Here is a 14131-nt window from a genome sequence, read left to right as displayed (position 1 = left end):
CCTGCCGTAGCCCCAGTGGCGCAATTGGTTAGCGCACGGTACTTATAAGGCAGTAGCCGTGAGCAATGCCGGGGTTGTGAGTTCGAGCCTCACCTGGGGCATACTTTTATTTCGTAGCAGCTGACTCTGAAAGCATCGGGACGCTAGATTTGAGATGTATCACCTACTTGAGAATCATAAGTGAGCGTGCATTGTAGGTAAGCATCGCGCATTCCTCGGTAGTATAGTGGTTAGTATCCCCGCCTGTCACGCGGGAGACCGGGGTTCGATTCCCCGCCGGGGAGGTGCGATTTTTATATCGCAAAAGTTGCACGTGTGGCCCGAAAGGACATTAACGTTGTGATCGAGAAATGTAGTTGCTGCAGAATCGTAAGAAAGTCTGCGTCTTAGGAAGTGTTTCTCGTATTCTTCACACCACGTCGTCGTCGTTTCACAACTTATAGGGTTTGCTGTTGACGCTGAATCATCGCACCCGAGGCTTAGTGAACGAGCTCGAAGCACCCAAGAAAAAGAATAATTTTAGCAGAGCGTGGTTTCGATCCACGGACCTCTAGGTTATGGGCCCAGCACGCTTCCACTGCGCCACTCTGCTGCGTGCAGGCGTTCGCCCTCTTCGGTGCGTGACATGGGACACTTGGAAAAGCGTTGTCTGCGTCGCGTACCGATTAATTAACTGTGTGACATCTCTCAGCTTGACTTGTCTCGACTTTGCTCGACTGACGCTACGCTGACGCTTGCACGAAGCGATATTTACCACGATCGTCTCGAGATGCAGCTGCGAGATGCTCAGGATTGACATTGCACTGCACGCAGGCGGAAACATTCGAATGCACTGCCTAGCTACGCGCCCGCAACTAACAAAATGCCGACCCTGCCAGGATTCGAACCTGGAATCTTCTGATCCGTAGTCAGACGCGTTATCCGTTGCGCCACAGGGCCACTGTTCGCGTTTCGTAGTAAGAGGCGGGTACACATCGCGGAGCAACGTGTTCTCGGTGGCTCGCCAACTGCGTGTCGTCCACTGACAACGGCGGCGCGGCCACTCCGGTCTTCCGCACTCTGCAGGGAGCTGCCAAGGAAGGCATCTCTCCTCTAGCTGCTCGGCCATGGTGCGCCTGCATAGCTTAGAGCTTGCCACACATCTGCCCTCGCCGTTGGACAGGTAGCAGACGGCAAGGCGCGCGTTTTCTGCAATTTTTCGGTGATGACAAGCGGCTGATATGCTTGTAAGTGTAGCATATGAAACAAGAATCGTATGAAGCATCCGTAGACAGGTGCTAAAGTCGCAGTATGGCCGCAGGTGACGGTCGTATGATGGGTCTGTAGCCACAACAGGTTGGCAGCAAAGCGAATACCGCTAACTGAAAGCACCCTGCCGTAGCCCCAGTGGCGCAATTGGTTAGCGCACGGTACTTATAAGGCAGTAGCCGTGAGCAATGCCGGGGTTGTGAGTTCGAGCCTCACCTGGGGCATACTTTTATTTCGTAGCAGCTGACTCTGAAAGCATCGGGACGCTAGATTTGAGATGTATCACCTACTTGAGAATCATAAGTGAGCGTGCATTGTAGGTAAGCATCGCGCATTCCTCGGTAGTATAGTGGTTAGTATCCCCGCCTGTCACGCGGGAGACCGGGGTTCGATTCCCCGCCGGGGAGGTGCGATTTTTATATCGCAAAAGTTGCACGTGTGGCCCGAAAGGACATTAACGTTGTGATCGAGAAATGTAGTTGCTGCAGAATCGTAAGAAAGTCTGCGTCTTAGGAAGTGTTTCTCGTATTCTTCACACCACGTCGTCGTCGTTTCACAACTTACAGGGTTTGCTGTTGACGCTGAATCATCGCACCCGAGGCTTAGTGAACGAGCTCGAAGCACCCAAGAAAATGAATAATTTTAGCAGAGCGTGGTTTCGATCCACGGACCTCTGGGTTATGGGCCCAGCACGCTTCCACTGCGCCACTCTGCTGCGTGCAGGCGTTCGCCCTCTTCGGTGCGTGACATGGGACACTTGGAAAAGCGTTGTCTGCGTCGCGTACCGATTAATTAACTGTGTGACATCTCTCAGCTTGACTTGTCTCGACTTTGCTCGACTGACGCTACGCTGACGCTTGCACGAAGCGATATTTACCACGATCGTCTCGAGATGCAGCTGCGAGATGCTCAGGATTGACATTGCACTGCACGCAGGCGGAAACATTCGAATGCACTGCCTAGCTACGCGCCCGCAACTAACAAAATGCCGACCCTGCCAGGATTCGAACCTGGAATCTTCTGATCCGTAGTCAGACGCGTTATCCGTTGCGCCACAGGGCCACTGTTCGCGTTTCGTAGTAAGAGGCGGGTACACATCGCGGAGCAACGTGTTCTCGGTGGCTCGCCAACTGCGTGTCGTCCACTGACAACGGCGGCGCGGCCACTCCGGTCTTCCGCACTCTGCAGGGAGCTGCCAAGGAAGGCATCTCTCCTCTAGCTGCTCGGCCATGGTGCGCCTGCATAGCTTAGAGCTTGCCACACATCTGCCCTCGCCGTTGGACAGGTAGCAGACGGCAAGGCGCGCGTTTTCTGCAATTTTTCGGTGATGACAAGCGGCTGATATGCTTGTAAGTGTAGCATATGAAACAAGAATCGTATGAAGCATCCGTAGACAGGTGCTAAAGTCGCAGTATGGCCGCAGGTGACGGTCGTATGATGGGTCTGTAGCCACAACAGGTTGGCAGCAAAGCGAATACCGCTAACTGAAAGCACCCTGCCGTAGCCCCAGTGGCGCAATTGGTTAGCGCACGGTACTTATAAGGCAGTAGCCGTGAGCAATGCCGGGGTTGTGAGTTCGAGCCTCACCTGGGGCATACTTTTATTTCGTAGCAGCTGACTCTGAAAGCATCGGGACGCTAGATTTGAGATGTATCACCTACTTGAGAATCATAAGTGAGCGTGCATTGTAGGTAAGCATCGCGCATTCCTCGGTAGTATAGTGGTTAGTATCCCCGCCTGTCACGCGGGAGACCGGGGTTCGATTCCCCGCCGGGGAGGTGCGATTTTTATATCGCAAAAGTTGCACGTGTGGCCCGAAAGGACATTAACGTTGTGATCGAGAAATGTAGTTGCTGCAGAATCGTAAGAAAGTCTGCGTCTTAGGAAGTGTTTCTCGTATTCTTCACACCACGTCGTCGTCGTTTCACAACTTATAGGGTTTGCTGTTGACGCTGAATCATCGCACCCGAGGCTTAGTGAACGAGCTCGAAGCACCCAAGAAAAAGAATAATTTTAGCAGAGCGTGGTTTCGATCCACGGACCTCTGGGTTATGGGCCCAGCACGCTTCCACTGCGCCACTCTGCTGCGTGCAGGCGTTCGCCCTCTTCGGTGCGTGACATGGGACACTTGGAAAAGCGTTGTCTGCGTCGCGTACCGATTAATTAACTGTGTGACATCTCTCAGCTTGACTTGTCTCGACTTTGCTCGACTGACGCTACGCTGACGCTTGCACGAAGCGATATTTACCACGATCGTCTCGAGATGCAGCTGCGAGATGCTCAGGATTGACATTGCACTGCACGCAGGCGGAAACATTCGAATGCACTGCCTAGCTACGCGCCCGCAACTAACAAAATGCCGACCCTGCCAGGATTCGAACCTGGAATCTTCTGATCCGTAGTCAGACGCGTTATCCGTTGCGCCACAGGGCCACTGTTCGCGTTTCGTAGTAAGAGGCGGGTACACATCGCGGAGCAACGTGTTCTCGGTGGCTCGCCAACTGCGTGTCGTCCACTGACAACGGCGGCGCGGCCACTCCGGTCTTCCGCACTCTGCAGGGAGCTGCCAAGGAAGGCATCTCTCCTCTAGCTGCTCGACCATGGTGCGCCTGCATAGCTTAGAGCTTGCCACACATCTGCCCTCGCCGTTGGACAGGTAGCAGACGGCAAGGCGCGCGTTTTCTGCAATTTTTCGGTGATGACAAGCGGCTGATATGCTTGTAAGTGTAGCATATGAAACAAGAATCGTATGAAGCATCCGTAGACAGGTGCTAAAGTCGCAGTATAGCCGCAGGTGACGGTCGTATGATGGGTCTGTAGCCACAACAGGTTGGCAGCAAAGCGAATACCGCTAACTGAAAGCACCCTGCCGTAGCCCCAGTGGCGCAATTGGTTAGCGCACGGTACTTATAAGGCAGTAGCCGTGAGCAATGCCGGGGTTGTGAGTTCGAGCCTCACCTGGGGCATACTTTTATTTCGTAGCAGCTGACTCTGAAAGCATCGGGACGCTAGATTTGAGATGTATCACCTACTTGAGAATCATAAGTGAGCGTGCATTGTAGGTAAGCATCGCGCATTCCTCGGTAGTATAGTGGTTAGTATCCCCGCCTGTCACGCGGGAGACCGGGGTTCGATTCCCCGCCGGGGAGGTGCGATTTTTATATCGCAAAAGTTGCACGTGTGGCCCGAAAGGACATTAACGTTGTGATCGAGAAATGTAGTTGCTGCAGAATCGTAAGAAAGTCTGCGTCTTAGGAAGTGTTTCTCGTATTCTTCACACCACGTCGTCGTCGTTTCACAACTTACAGGGTTTGCTGTTGACGCTGAATCATCGCACCCGAGGCTTAGTGAACGAGCTCGAAGCACCCAAGAAAAAGAATAATTTTAGCAGAGCGTGGTTTCGATCCACGGACCTCTGGGTTATGGGCCCAGCACGCTTCCACTGCGCCACTCTGCTGCGTGCAGGCGTTCGCCCTCTTCGGTGCGTGACATGGGACACTTGGAAAAGCGTTGTCTGCGTCGCGTACCGATTAATTAACTGTGTGACATCTCTCAGCTTGACTTGTCTCGACTTTGCTCGACTGACGCTACGCTGACGCTTGCACGAAGCGATATTTACCACGATCGTCTCGAGATGCAGCTGCGAGATGCTCAGGATTGACATTGCACTGCACGCAGGCGGAAACATTCGAATGCACTGCCTAGCTACGCGCCCGCAACTAACAAAATGCCGACCCTGCCAGGATTCGAACCTGGAATCTTCTGATCCGTAGTCAGACGCGTTATCCGTTGCGCCACAGGGCCACTGTTCGCGTTTCGTAGTAAGAGGCGGGTACACATCGCGGAGCAACGTGTTCTCGGTGGCTCGCCAACTGCGTGTCGTCCACTGACAACGGCGGCGCGGCCACTCCGGTCTTCCGCACTCTGCAGGGAGCTGCCAAGGAAGGCATCTCTCCTCTAGCTGCTCGGCCATGGTGCGCCTGCATAGCTTAGAGCTTGCCACACATCTGCCCTCGCCGTTGGACAGGTAGCAGACGGCAAGGCGCGCGTTTTCTGCAATTTTTCGGTGATGACAAGCGGCTGATATGCTTGTAAGTGTAGCATATGAAACAAGAATCGTATGAAGCATCCGTAGACAGGTGCTAAAGTCGCAGTATGGCCGCAGGTGACGGTCGTATGATGGGTCTGTAGCCACAACAGGTTGGCAGCAAAGCGAATACCGCTAACTGAAAGCACCCTGCCGTAGCCCCAGTGGCGCAATTGGTTAGCGCACGGTACTTATAAGGCAGTAGCCGTGAGCAATGCCGGGGTTGTGAGTTCGAGCCTCACCTGGGGCATACTTTTATTTCGTAGCAGCTGACTCTGAAAGCATCGGGACGCTAGATTTGAGATGTATCACCTACTTGAGAATCATAAGTGAGCGTGCATTGTAGGTAAGCATCGCGCATTCCTCGGTAGTATAGTGGTTAGTATCCCCGCCTGTCACGCGGGAGACCGGGGTTCGATTCCCCGCCGGGGAGGTGCGATTTTTATATCGCAAAAGTTGCACGTGTGGCCCGAAAGGACATTAACGTTGTGATCGAGAAATGTAGTTGCTGCAGAATCGTAAGAAAGTCTGCGTCTTAGGAAGTGTTTCTCGTATTCTTCACACCACGTCGTCGTCGTTTCACAACTTACAGGGTTTGCTGTTGACGCTGAATCATCGCACCCGAGGCTTAGTGAACGAGCTCGAAGCACCCAAGAAAAAGAATAATTTTAGCAGAGCGTGGTTTCGATCCACGGACCTCTGGGTTATGGGCCCAGCACGCTTCCACTGCGCCACTCTGCTGCGTGCAGGCGTTCGCCCTCTTCGGTGCGTGACATGGGACACTTGGAAAAGCGTTGTCTGCGTCGCGTACCGATTAATTAACTGTGTGACATCTCTCAGCTTGACTTGTCTCGACTTTGCTCGACTGACGCTACGCTGACGCTTGCACGAAGCGATATTTACCACGATCGTCTCGAGATGCAGCTGCGAGATGCTCAGGATTGACATTGCACTGCACGCAGGCGGAAACATTCGAATGCACTGCCTAGCTACGCGCCCGCAACTAACAAAATGCCGACCCTGCCAGGATTCGAACCTGGAATCTTCTGATCCGTAGTCAGACGCGTTATCCGTTGCGCCACAGGGCCACTGTTCGCATTTCGTAGTAAGAGGCGGGTACACATCGCGGAGCAACGTGTTCTCGGTGGCTCGCCAACTGCGTGTCGTCCACTGACAACGGCGGCGCGGCCACTCCGGTCTTCCGCACTCTGCAGGGAGCTGCCAAGGAAGGCATCTCTCCTCTAGCTGCTCGGCCATGGTGCGCCTGCATAGCTTAGAGCTTGCCACACATCTGCCCTCGCCGTTGGACAGGTAGCAGACGGCAAGGCGCGCGTTTTCTGCAATTTTTCGGTGATGACAAGCGGCTGATATGCTTGTAAGTGTAGCATATGAAACAAGAATCGTATGAAGCATCCGTAGACAGGTGCTAAAGTCGCAGTATGGCCGCAGGTGACGGTCGTATGATGGGTCTGTAGCCACAACAGGTTGGCAGCAAAGCGAATACCGCTAACTGAAAGCACCCTGCCGTAGCCCCAGTGGCGCAATTGGTTAGCGCACGGTACTTATAAGGCAGTAGCCGTGAGCAATGCCGGGGTTGTGAGTTCGAGCCTCACCTGGGGCATACTTTTATTTCGTAGCAGCTGACTCTGAAAGCATCGGGACGCTAGATTTGAGATGTATCACCTACTTGAGAATCATAAGTGAGCGTGCATTGTAGGTAAGCATCGCGCATTCCTCGGTAGTATAGTGGTTAGTATCCCCGCCTGTCACGCGGGAGACCGGGGTTCGATTCCCCGCCGGGGAGGTGCGATTTTTATATCGCAAAAGTTGCACGTGTGGCCCGAAAGGACATTAACGTTGTGATCGAGAAATGTAGTTGCTGCAGAATCGTAAGAAAGTCTGCGTCTTAGGAAGTGTTTCTCGTATTCTTCACACCACGTCGTCGTCGTTTCACAACTTACAGGGTTTGCTGTTGACGCTGAATCATCGCACCCGAGGCTTAGTGAACGAGCTCGAAGCACCCAAGAAAAAGAATAATTTTAGCAGAGCGTGGTTTCGATCCACGGACCTCTGGGTTATGGGCCCAGCACGCTTCCACTGCGCCACTCTGCTGCGTGCAGGCGTTCGCCCTCTTCGGTGCGTGACATGGGACACTTGGAAAAGCGTTGTCTGCGTCGCGTACCGATTAATTAACTGTGTGACATCTCTCAGCTTGACTTGTCTCGACTTTGCTCGACTGACGCTACGCTGACGCTTGCACGAAGCGATATTTACCACGATCGTCTCGAGATGCAGCTGCGAGATGCTCAGGATTGACATTGCACTGCACGCAGGCGGAAACATTCGAATGCACTGCCTAGCTACGCGCCCGCAACTAACAAAATGCCGACCCTGCCAGGATTCGAACCTGGAATCTTCTGATCCGTAGTCAGACGCGTTATCCGTTGCGCCACAGGGCCACTGTTCGCGTTTCGTAGTAAGAGGCGGGTACACATCGCGGAGCAACGTGTTCTCGGTGGCTCGCCAACTGCGTGTCGTCCACTGACAACGGCGGCGCGGCCACTCCGGTCTTCCGCACTCTGCAGGGAGCTGCCAAGGAAGGCATCTCTCCTCTAGCTGCTCGGCCATGGTGCGCCTGCATAGCTTAGAGCTTGCCACACATCTGCCCTCGCCGTTGGACAGGTAGCAGACGGCAAGGCGCGCGTTTTCTGCAATTTTTCGGTGATGACAAGCGGCTGATATGCTTGTAAGTGTAGCATATGAAACAAGAATCGTATGAAGCATCCGTAGACAGGTGCTAAAGTCGCAGTATGGCCGCAGGTGACGGTCGTATGATGGGTCTGTAGCCACAACAGGTTGGCAGCAAAGCGAATACCGCTAACTGAAAGCACCCTGCCGTAGCCCCAGTGGCGCAGTTGGTTAGCGCACGGTACTTATAAGGCAGTAGCCGTGAGCAATGCCGGGGTTGTGAGTTCGAGCCTCACCTGGGGCATACTTTTATTTCGTAGCAGCTGACTCTGAAAGCATCGGGACGCTAGATTTGAGATGTATCACCTACTTGAGAATCATAAGTGAGCGTGCATTGTAGGTAAGCATCGCGCATTCCTCGGTAGTATAGTGGTTAGTATCCCCGCCTGTCACGCGGGAGACCGGGGTTCGATTCCCCGCCGGGGAGGTGCGATTTTTATATCGCAAAAGTTGCACGTGTGGCCCGAAAGGACATTAACGTTGTGATCGAGAAATGTAGTTGCTGCAGAATCGTAAGAAAGTCTGCGTCTTAGGAAGTGTTTCTCGTATTCTTCACACCACGTCGTCGTCGTTTCACAACTTACAGGGTTTGCTGTTGACGCTGAATCATCGCACCCGAGGCTTAGTGAACGAGCTCGAAGCACCCAAGAAAAAGAATAATTTTAGCAGAGCGTGGTTTCGATCCACGGACCTCTGGGTTATGGGCCCAGCACGCTTCCACTGCGCCACTCTGCTGCGTGCAGGCGTTCGCCCTCTTCGGTGCGTGACATGGGACACTTGGAAAAGCGTTGTCTGCGTCGCGTACCGATTAATTAACTGTGTGACATCTCTCAGCTTGACTTGTCTCGACTTTGCTCGACTGACGCTACGCTGACGCTTGCACGAAGCGATATTTACCACGATCGTCTCGAGATGCAGCTGCGAGATGCTCAGGATTGACATTGCACTGCACGCAGGCGGAAACATTCGAATGCACTGCCTAGCTACGCGCCCGCAACTAACAAAATGCCGACCCTGCCAGGATTCGAACCTGGAATCTTCTGATCCGTAGTCAGACGCGTTATCCGTTGCGCCACAGGGCCACTGTTCGCGTTTCGTAGTAAGAGGCGGGTACACATCGCGGAGCAACGTGTTCTCGGTGGCTCGCCAACTGCGTGTCGTCCACTGACAACGGCGGCGCGGCCACTCCGGTCTTCCGCACTCTGCAGGGAGCTGCCAAGGAAGGCATCTCTCCTCTAGCTGCTCGGCCATGGTGCGCCTGCATAGCTTAGAGCTTGCCACACATCTGCCCTCGCCGTTGGACAGGTAGCAGACGGCAAGGCGCGCGTTTTCTGCAATTTTTCGGTGATGACAAGCGGCTGATATGCTTGTAAGTGTAGCATATGAAACAAGAATCGTATGAAGCATCCGTAGACAGGTGCTAAAGTCGCAGTATGGCCGCAGGTGACGGTCGTATGATGGGTCTGTAGCCACAACAGGTTGGCAGCAAAGCGAATACCGCTAACTGAAAGCACCCTGCCGTAGCCCCAGTGGCGCAATTGGTTAGCGCACGGTACTTATAAGGCAGTAGCCGTGAGCAATGCCGGGGTTGTGAGTTCGAGCCTCACCTGGGGCATACTTTTATTTCGTAGCAGCTGACTCTGAAAGCATCGGGACGCTAGATTTGAGATGTATCACCTACTTGAGAACCATAAGTGAGCGTGCATTGTAGGTAAGCATCGCGCATTCCTCGGTAGTATAGTGGTTAGTATCCCCGCCTGTCACGCGGGAGACCGGGGTTCGATTCCCCGCCTGGGAGGTGCGATTTTTATATCGCAAAAGTTGCACGTGTGGCCCGAAAGGACATTAACGTTGTGATCGAGAAATGTAGTTGCTGCAGAATCGTAAGAAAGTCTGCGTCTTAGGAAGTGTTTCTCGTATTCTTCACACCACGTCGTCGTCGTTTCACAACTTACAGGGTTTGCTGTTGACGCTGAATCATCGCACCCGAGGCTTAGTGAACGAGCTCGAAGCACCCAAGAAAAAGAATAATTTTAGCAGAGCGTGGTTTCGATCCACGGACCTCTGGGTTACGGGCCCAGCACGCTTCCACTGCGCCACTCTGCTGCGTGCAGGCGTTCGCCCTCTTCGGTGCGTGACAAGGGACACTTGGAAAAGCGTTGTCTGCGTCGCGTACCGATTAATTAACTGTGTGACATCTCTCAGCTTGACTTGTCTCGACTTTGCTCGACTGACGCTACGCTGACGCTTGCACGAAGCGATATTTACCACGATCGTCTCGAGATGCAGCTGCGAGATGCTCAGGATTGACATTGCACTGCACGCAGGCGGAAACATTCGAATGCACTGCCTAGCTACGCGCCCGCAACTAACAAAATGCCGACCCTGCCAGGATTCGAACCTGGAATCTTCTGATCCGTAGTCAGACGCGTTATCCGTTGCGCCACAGGGCCACTGTTCGCGTTTCGTAGTAAGAGGCGGGTACACATCGCGGAGCAACGTGTTCTCGGTGGCTCGCCAACTGCGTGTCGTCCACTGACAACGGCGGCGCGGCCACTCCGGTCTTCCGCACTCTGCAGGGAGCTGCCAAGGAAGGCATCTCTCCTCTAGCTGCTCGGCCATGGTGCGCCTGCATAGCTTAGAGCTTGCCACACATCTGCCCTCGCCGTTGGACAGGTAGCAGACGGCAAGGCGCGCGTTTTCTGCAATTTTTCGGTGATGACAAGCGGCTGATATGCTTGTAAGTGTAGCATATGAAACAAGAATCGTATGAAGCATCCGTAGACAGGTGCTAAAGTCGCAGTATGGCCGCAGGTGACGGTCGTATGATGGGTCTGTAGCCACAACAGGTTGGCAGCAAAGCGAATACCGCTAACTGAAAGCACCCTGCCGTAGCCCCAGTGGCGCAATTGGTTAGCGCACGGTACTTATAAGGCAGTAGCCGTGAGCAATGCCGGGGTTGTGAGTTCGAGCCTCACCTGGGGCATACTTTTATTTCGTAGCAGCTGACTCTGAAAGCATCGGGACGCTAGATTTGAGATGTATCACCTACTTGAGAACCATAAGTGAGCGTGCATTGTAGGTAAGCATCGCGCATTCCTCGGTAGTATAGTGGTTAGTATCCCCGCCTGTCACGCGGGAGACCGGGGTTCGATTCCCCGCCGGGGAGGTGCGATTTTTATATCGCAAAAGTTGCACGTGTGGCCCGAAAGGACATTAACGTTGTGATCGAGAAATGTAGTTGCTGCAGAATCGTAAGAAAGTCTGCGTCTTAGGAAGTGTTTCTCGTATTCTTCACACCACGTCGTCGTCGTTTCACAACTTACAGGGTTTGCTGTTGACGCTGAATCATCGCACCCGAGGCTTAGTGAACGAGCTCGAAGCACCCAAGAAAAAGAATAATTTTAGCAGAGCGTGGTTTCGATCCACGGACCTCTGGGTTACGGGCCCAGCACGCTTCCACTGCGCCACTCTGCTGCGTGCAGGCGTTCGCCCTCTTCGGTGCGTGACAAGGGACACTTGGAAAAGCGTTGTCTGCGTCGCGTACCGATTAATTAACTGTGTGACATCTCTCAGCTTGACTTGTCTCGACTTTGCTCGACTGACGCTACGCTGACGCTTGCACGAAGCGATATTTACCACGATCGTCTCGAGATGCAGCTGCGAGATGCTCAGGATTGACATTGCACTGCACGCAGGCGGAAACATTCGAATGCACTGCCTAGCTACGCGCCCGCAACTAACAAAATGCCGACCCTGCCAGGATTCGAACCTGGAATCTTCTGATCCGTAGTCAGACGCGTTATCCGTTGCGCCACAGGGCCACTGTTCGCGTTTCGTAGTAAGAGGCGGGTACACATCGCGGAGCAACGTGTTCTCGGTGGCTCGCCAACTGCGTGTCGTCCACTGACAACGGCGGCGCGGCCACTCCGGTCTTCCGCACTCTGCAGGGAGCTGCCAAGGAAGGCATCTCTCCTCTAGCTGCTCGGCCATGGTGCGCCTGCATAGCTTAGAGCTTGCCACACATCTGCCCTCGCCGTTGGACAGGTAGCAGACGGCAAGGCGCGCGTTTTCTGCAATTTTTCGGTGATGACAAGCGGCTGATATGCTTGTAAGTGTAGCATATGAAACAAGAATCGTATGAAGCATCCGTAGACAGGTGCTAAAGTCGCAGTATGGCCGCAGGTGACGGTCGTATGATGGGTCTGTAGCCACAACAGGTTGGCAGCAAAGCGAATACCGCTAACTGAAAGCACCCTGCCGTAGCCCCAGTGGCGCAATTGGTTAGCGCACGGTACTTATAAGGCAGTAGCCGTGAGCAATGCCGGGGTTGTGAGTTCGAGCCTCACCTGGGGCATACTTTTATTTCGTAGCAGCTGACTCTGAAAGCATCGGGACGCTAGATTTGAGATGTATCACCTACTTGAGAATCATAAGTGAGCGTGCATTGTAGGTAAGCATCGCGCATTCCTCGGTAGTATAGTGGTTAGTATCCCCGCCTGTCACGCGGGAGACCGGGGTTCGATTCCCCGCCGGGGAGGTGCGATTTTTATATCGCAAAAGTTGCACGTGTGGCCCGAAAGGACATTAACGTTGTGATCGAGAAATGTAGTTGCTGCAGAATCGTAAGAAAGTCTGCGTCTTAGGAAGTGTTTCTCGTATTCTTCACACCACGTCGTCGTCGTTTCACAACTTACAGGGTTTGCTGTTGACGCTGAATCATCGCACCCGAGGCTTAGTGAACGAGCTCGAAGCACCCAAGAAAATGAATAATTTTAGCAGAGCGTGGTTTCGATCCACGGACCTCTGGGTTATGGGCCCAGCACGCTTCCACTGCGCCACTCTGCTGCGTGCAGGCGTTCGCCCTCTTCGGTGCGTGACATGGGACACTTGGAAAAGCGTTGTCTGCGTCGCGTACCGATTAATTAACTGTGTGACATCTCTCAGCTTGACTTGTCTCGACTTTGCTCGACTGACGCTACGCTGACGCTTGCACGAAGCGATATTTACCACGATCGTCTCGAGATGCAGCTGCGAGATGCTCAGGATTGACATTGCACTGCACGCAGGCGGAAACATTCGAATGCACTGCCTAGCTACGCGCCCGCAACTAACAAAATGCCGACCCTGCCAGGATTCGAACCTGGAATCTTCTGATCCGTAGTCAGACGCGTTATCCGTTGCGCCACAGGGCCACTGTTCGCGTTTCGTAGTAAGAGGCGGGTACACATCGCGGAGCAACGTGTTCTCGGTGGCTCGCCAACTGCGTGTCGTCCACTGACAACGGCGGCGCGGCCACTCCGGTCTTCCGCACTCTGCAGGGAGCTGCCAAGGAAGGCATCTCTCCTCTAGCTGCTCGGCCATGGTGCGCCTGCATAGCTTAGAGCTTGCCACACATCTGCCCTCGCCGTTGGACAGGTAGCAGACGGCAAGGCGCGCGTTTTCTGCAATTTTTCGGTGATGACAAGCGGCTGATATGCTTGTAAGTGTAGCATATGAAACAAGAATCGTATGAAGCATCCGTAGACAGGTGCTAAAGTCGCAGTATGGCCGCAGGTGACGGTCGTATGATGGGTCTGTAGCCACAACAGGTTGGCAGCAAAGCGAATACCGCTAACTGAAAGCACCCTGCCGTAGCCCCAGTGGCGCAATTGGTTAGCGCACGGTACTTATAAGGCAGTAGCCGTGAGCAATGCCGGGGTTGTGAGTTCGAGCCTCACCTGGGGCATACTTTTATTTCGTAGCAGCTGACTCTGAAAGCATCGGGACGCTAGATTTGAGATGTATCACCTACTTGAGAATCATAAGTGAGCGTGCATTGTAGGTAAGCATCGCGCATTCCTCGGTAGTATAGTGGTTAGTATCCCCGCCTGTCACGCGGGAGACCGGGGTTCGATTCCCCGCCGGGGAGGTGCGATTTTTATATCGCAAAAGTTGCACGTGTGGCCCGAAAGGACATTAACGTTGTGATCGAGAAATGTAGTTGCTGCAGAATCGTAAGAAAGTCTGCGTCTTAGGAAGTGTTTCTCGTATTCTTCACACCACGTC

At 53.7% G+C, this 14131-nt stretch overlaps 34 non-coding genes across 34 annotated transcripts; 22 read left to right on the top strand and 12 right to left on the bottom strand.

The window, feature by feature from the left end:
- The first annotated feature begins 9 nt into the window (after window positions 1-9).
- Trnai-uau lies at window positions 10-101 on the top strand. The gene is given in 2 exon segments: window positions 10-47; window positions 66-101. It is a non-coding gene; the product is annotated as a tRNA-Ile (tRNA).
- Window positions 102-212: 111 nt separating this feature from the next.
- Window positions 213-284, top strand: Trnad-guc. The gene has a single exon. It is a non-coding gene; the product is annotated as a tRNA-Asp (tRNA).
- Window positions 285-866: 582 nt separating this feature from the next.
- Window positions 867-939, bottom strand: Trnar-acg. Its single transcript has one exon. It is a non-coding gene; the product is annotated as a tRNA-Arg (tRNA).
- Window positions 940-1380: 441 nt separating this feature from the next.
- Window positions 1381-1472, top strand: Trnai-uau. The gene is given in 2 exon segments: window positions 1381-1418; window positions 1437-1472. It is a non-coding gene; the product is annotated as a tRNA-Ile (tRNA).
- Window positions 1473-1583: 111 nt separating this feature from the next.
- On the top strand, window positions 1584-1655 carry Trnad-guc. The gene has a single exon. It is a non-coding gene; the product is annotated as a tRNA-Asp (tRNA).
- A 582-nt stretch (window positions 1656-2237) lies between these two features.
- Trnar-acg lies at window positions 2238-2310 on the bottom strand. The gene has a single exon. It is a non-coding gene; the product is annotated as a tRNA-Arg (tRNA).
- Window positions 2311-2751: 441 nt separating this feature from the next.
- Window positions 2752-2843, top strand: Trnai-uau. Its single transcript is given in 2 exon segments — window positions 2752-2789; window positions 2808-2843. It is a non-coding gene; the product is annotated as a tRNA-Ile (tRNA).
- A 111-nt stretch (window positions 2844-2954) lies between these two features.
- Trnad-guc lies at window positions 2955-3026 on the top strand. Its single transcript has one exon. It is a non-coding gene; the product is annotated as a tRNA-Asp (tRNA).
- Window positions 3027-3608: 582 nt separating this feature from the next.
- Trnar-acg lies at window positions 3609-3681 on the bottom strand. The gene has a single exon. It is a non-coding gene; the product is annotated as a tRNA-Arg (tRNA).
- A 441-nt stretch (window positions 3682-4122) lies between these two features.
- On the top strand, window positions 4123-4214 carry Trnai-uau. The gene is given in 2 exon segments: window positions 4123-4160; window positions 4179-4214. It is a non-coding gene; the product is annotated as a tRNA-Ile (tRNA).
- A 111-nt stretch (window positions 4215-4325) lies between these two features.
- On the top strand, window positions 4326-4397 carry Trnad-guc. The gene has a single exon. It is a non-coding gene; the product is annotated as a tRNA-Asp (tRNA).
- A 582-nt stretch (window positions 4398-4979) lies between these two features.
- Window positions 4980-5052, bottom strand: Trnar-acg. The gene has a single exon. It is a non-coding gene; the product is annotated as a tRNA-Arg (tRNA).
- Window positions 5053-5493: 441 nt separating this feature from the next.
- On the top strand, window positions 5494-5585 carry Trnai-uau. The gene is given in 2 exon segments: window positions 5494-5531; window positions 5550-5585. It is a non-coding gene; the product is annotated as a tRNA-Ile (tRNA).
- A 111-nt stretch (window positions 5586-5696) lies between these two features.
- Window positions 5697-5768, top strand: Trnad-guc. Its single transcript has one exon. It is a non-coding gene; the product is annotated as a tRNA-Asp (tRNA).
- A 582-nt stretch (window positions 5769-6350) lies between these two features.
- On the bottom strand, window positions 6351-6423 carry Trnar-acg. The gene has a single exon. It is a non-coding gene; the product is annotated as a tRNA-Arg (tRNA).
- Window positions 6424-6864: 441 nt separating this feature from the next.
- Window positions 6865-6956, top strand: Trnai-uau. Its single transcript is given in 2 exon segments — window positions 6865-6902; window positions 6921-6956. It is a non-coding gene; the product is annotated as a tRNA-Ile (tRNA).
- Window positions 6957-7067: 111 nt separating this feature from the next.
- Window positions 7068-7139, top strand: Trnad-guc. Its single transcript has one exon. It is a non-coding gene; the product is annotated as a tRNA-Asp (tRNA).
- Window positions 7140-7721: 582 nt separating this feature from the next.
- Window positions 7722-7794, bottom strand: Trnar-acg. Its single transcript has one exon. It is a non-coding gene; the product is annotated as a tRNA-Arg (tRNA).
- Window positions 7795-8235: 441 nt separating this feature from the next.
- Window positions 8236-8327, top strand: Trnai-uau. Its single transcript is given in 2 exon segments — window positions 8236-8273; window positions 8292-8327. It is a non-coding gene; the product is annotated as a tRNA-Ile (tRNA).
- A 111-nt stretch (window positions 8328-8438) lies between these two features.
- Trnad-guc lies at window positions 8439-8510 on the top strand. Its single transcript has one exon. It is a non-coding gene; the product is annotated as a tRNA-Asp (tRNA).
- A 582-nt stretch (window positions 8511-9092) lies between these two features.
- On the bottom strand, window positions 9093-9165 carry Trnar-acg. The gene has a single exon. It is a non-coding gene; the product is annotated as a tRNA-Arg (tRNA).
- A 441-nt stretch (window positions 9166-9606) lies between these two features.
- On the top strand, window positions 9607-9698 carry Trnai-uau. Its single transcript is given in 2 exon segments — window positions 9607-9644; window positions 9663-9698. It is a non-coding gene; the product is annotated as a tRNA-Ile (tRNA).
- A 111-nt stretch (window positions 9699-9809) lies between these two features.
- Trnad-guc lies at window positions 9810-9881 on the top strand. Its single transcript has one exon. It is a non-coding gene; the product is annotated as a tRNA-Asp (tRNA).
- A 236-nt stretch (window positions 9882-10117) lies between these two features.
- Window positions 10118-10189, bottom strand: Trnat-cgu. Its single transcript has one exon. It is a non-coding gene; the product is annotated as a tRNA-Thr (tRNA).
- Window positions 10190-10463: 274 nt separating this feature from the next.
- Window positions 10464-10536, bottom strand: Trnar-acg. The gene has a single exon. It is a non-coding gene; the product is annotated as a tRNA-Arg (tRNA).
- A 441-nt stretch (window positions 10537-10977) lies between these two features.
- On the top strand, window positions 10978-11069 carry Trnai-uau. Its single transcript is given in 2 exon segments — window positions 10978-11015; window positions 11034-11069. It is a non-coding gene; the product is annotated as a tRNA-Ile (tRNA).
- Window positions 11070-11180: 111 nt separating this feature from the next.
- Window positions 11181-11252, top strand: Trnad-guc. The gene has a single exon. It is a non-coding gene; the product is annotated as a tRNA-Asp (tRNA).
- Window positions 11253-11488: 236 nt separating this feature from the next.
- Trnat-cgu lies at window positions 11489-11560 on the bottom strand. Its single transcript has one exon. It is a non-coding gene; the product is annotated as a tRNA-Thr (tRNA).
- A 274-nt stretch (window positions 11561-11834) lies between these two features.
- Window positions 11835-11907, bottom strand: Trnar-acg. Its single transcript has one exon. It is a non-coding gene; the product is annotated as a tRNA-Arg (tRNA).
- Window positions 11908-12348: 441 nt separating this feature from the next.
- On the top strand, window positions 12349-12440 carry Trnai-uau. Its single transcript is given in 2 exon segments — window positions 12349-12386; window positions 12405-12440. It is a non-coding gene; the product is annotated as a tRNA-Ile (tRNA).
- Window positions 12441-12551: 111 nt separating this feature from the next.
- Window positions 12552-12623, top strand: Trnad-guc. Its single transcript has one exon. It is a non-coding gene; the product is annotated as a tRNA-Asp (tRNA).
- Window positions 12624-13205: 582 nt separating this feature from the next.
- Window positions 13206-13278, bottom strand: Trnar-acg. The gene has a single exon. It is a non-coding gene; the product is annotated as a tRNA-Arg (tRNA).
- Window positions 13279-13719: 441 nt separating this feature from the next.
- Trnai-uau lies at window positions 13720-13811 on the top strand. The gene is given in 2 exon segments: window positions 13720-13757; window positions 13776-13811. It is a non-coding gene; the product is annotated as a tRNA-Ile (tRNA).
- A 111-nt stretch (window positions 13812-13922) lies between these two features.
- Trnad-guc lies at window positions 13923-13994 on the top strand. The gene has a single exon. It is a non-coding gene; the product is annotated as a tRNA-Asp (tRNA).
- The last annotated feature ends 137 nt before the right edge of the window (window positions 13995-14131 follow it).

Source organism: Schistocerca americana, chromosome 8 (genome assembly GCF_021461395.2).
Source record: "Schistocerca americana isolate TAMUIC-IGC-003095 chromosome 8, iqSchAmer2.1, whole genome shotgun sequence".
In the NCBI taxonomy this organism is placed as follows: Eukaryota; Metazoa; Arthropoda; class Insecta; order Orthoptera; family Acrididae; genus Schistocerca; species Schistocerca americana.
The sequence above is the reverse complement of the archived record's forward strand: the minus strand, read 5'-3'. Positions and strand labels throughout refer to the sequence as shown.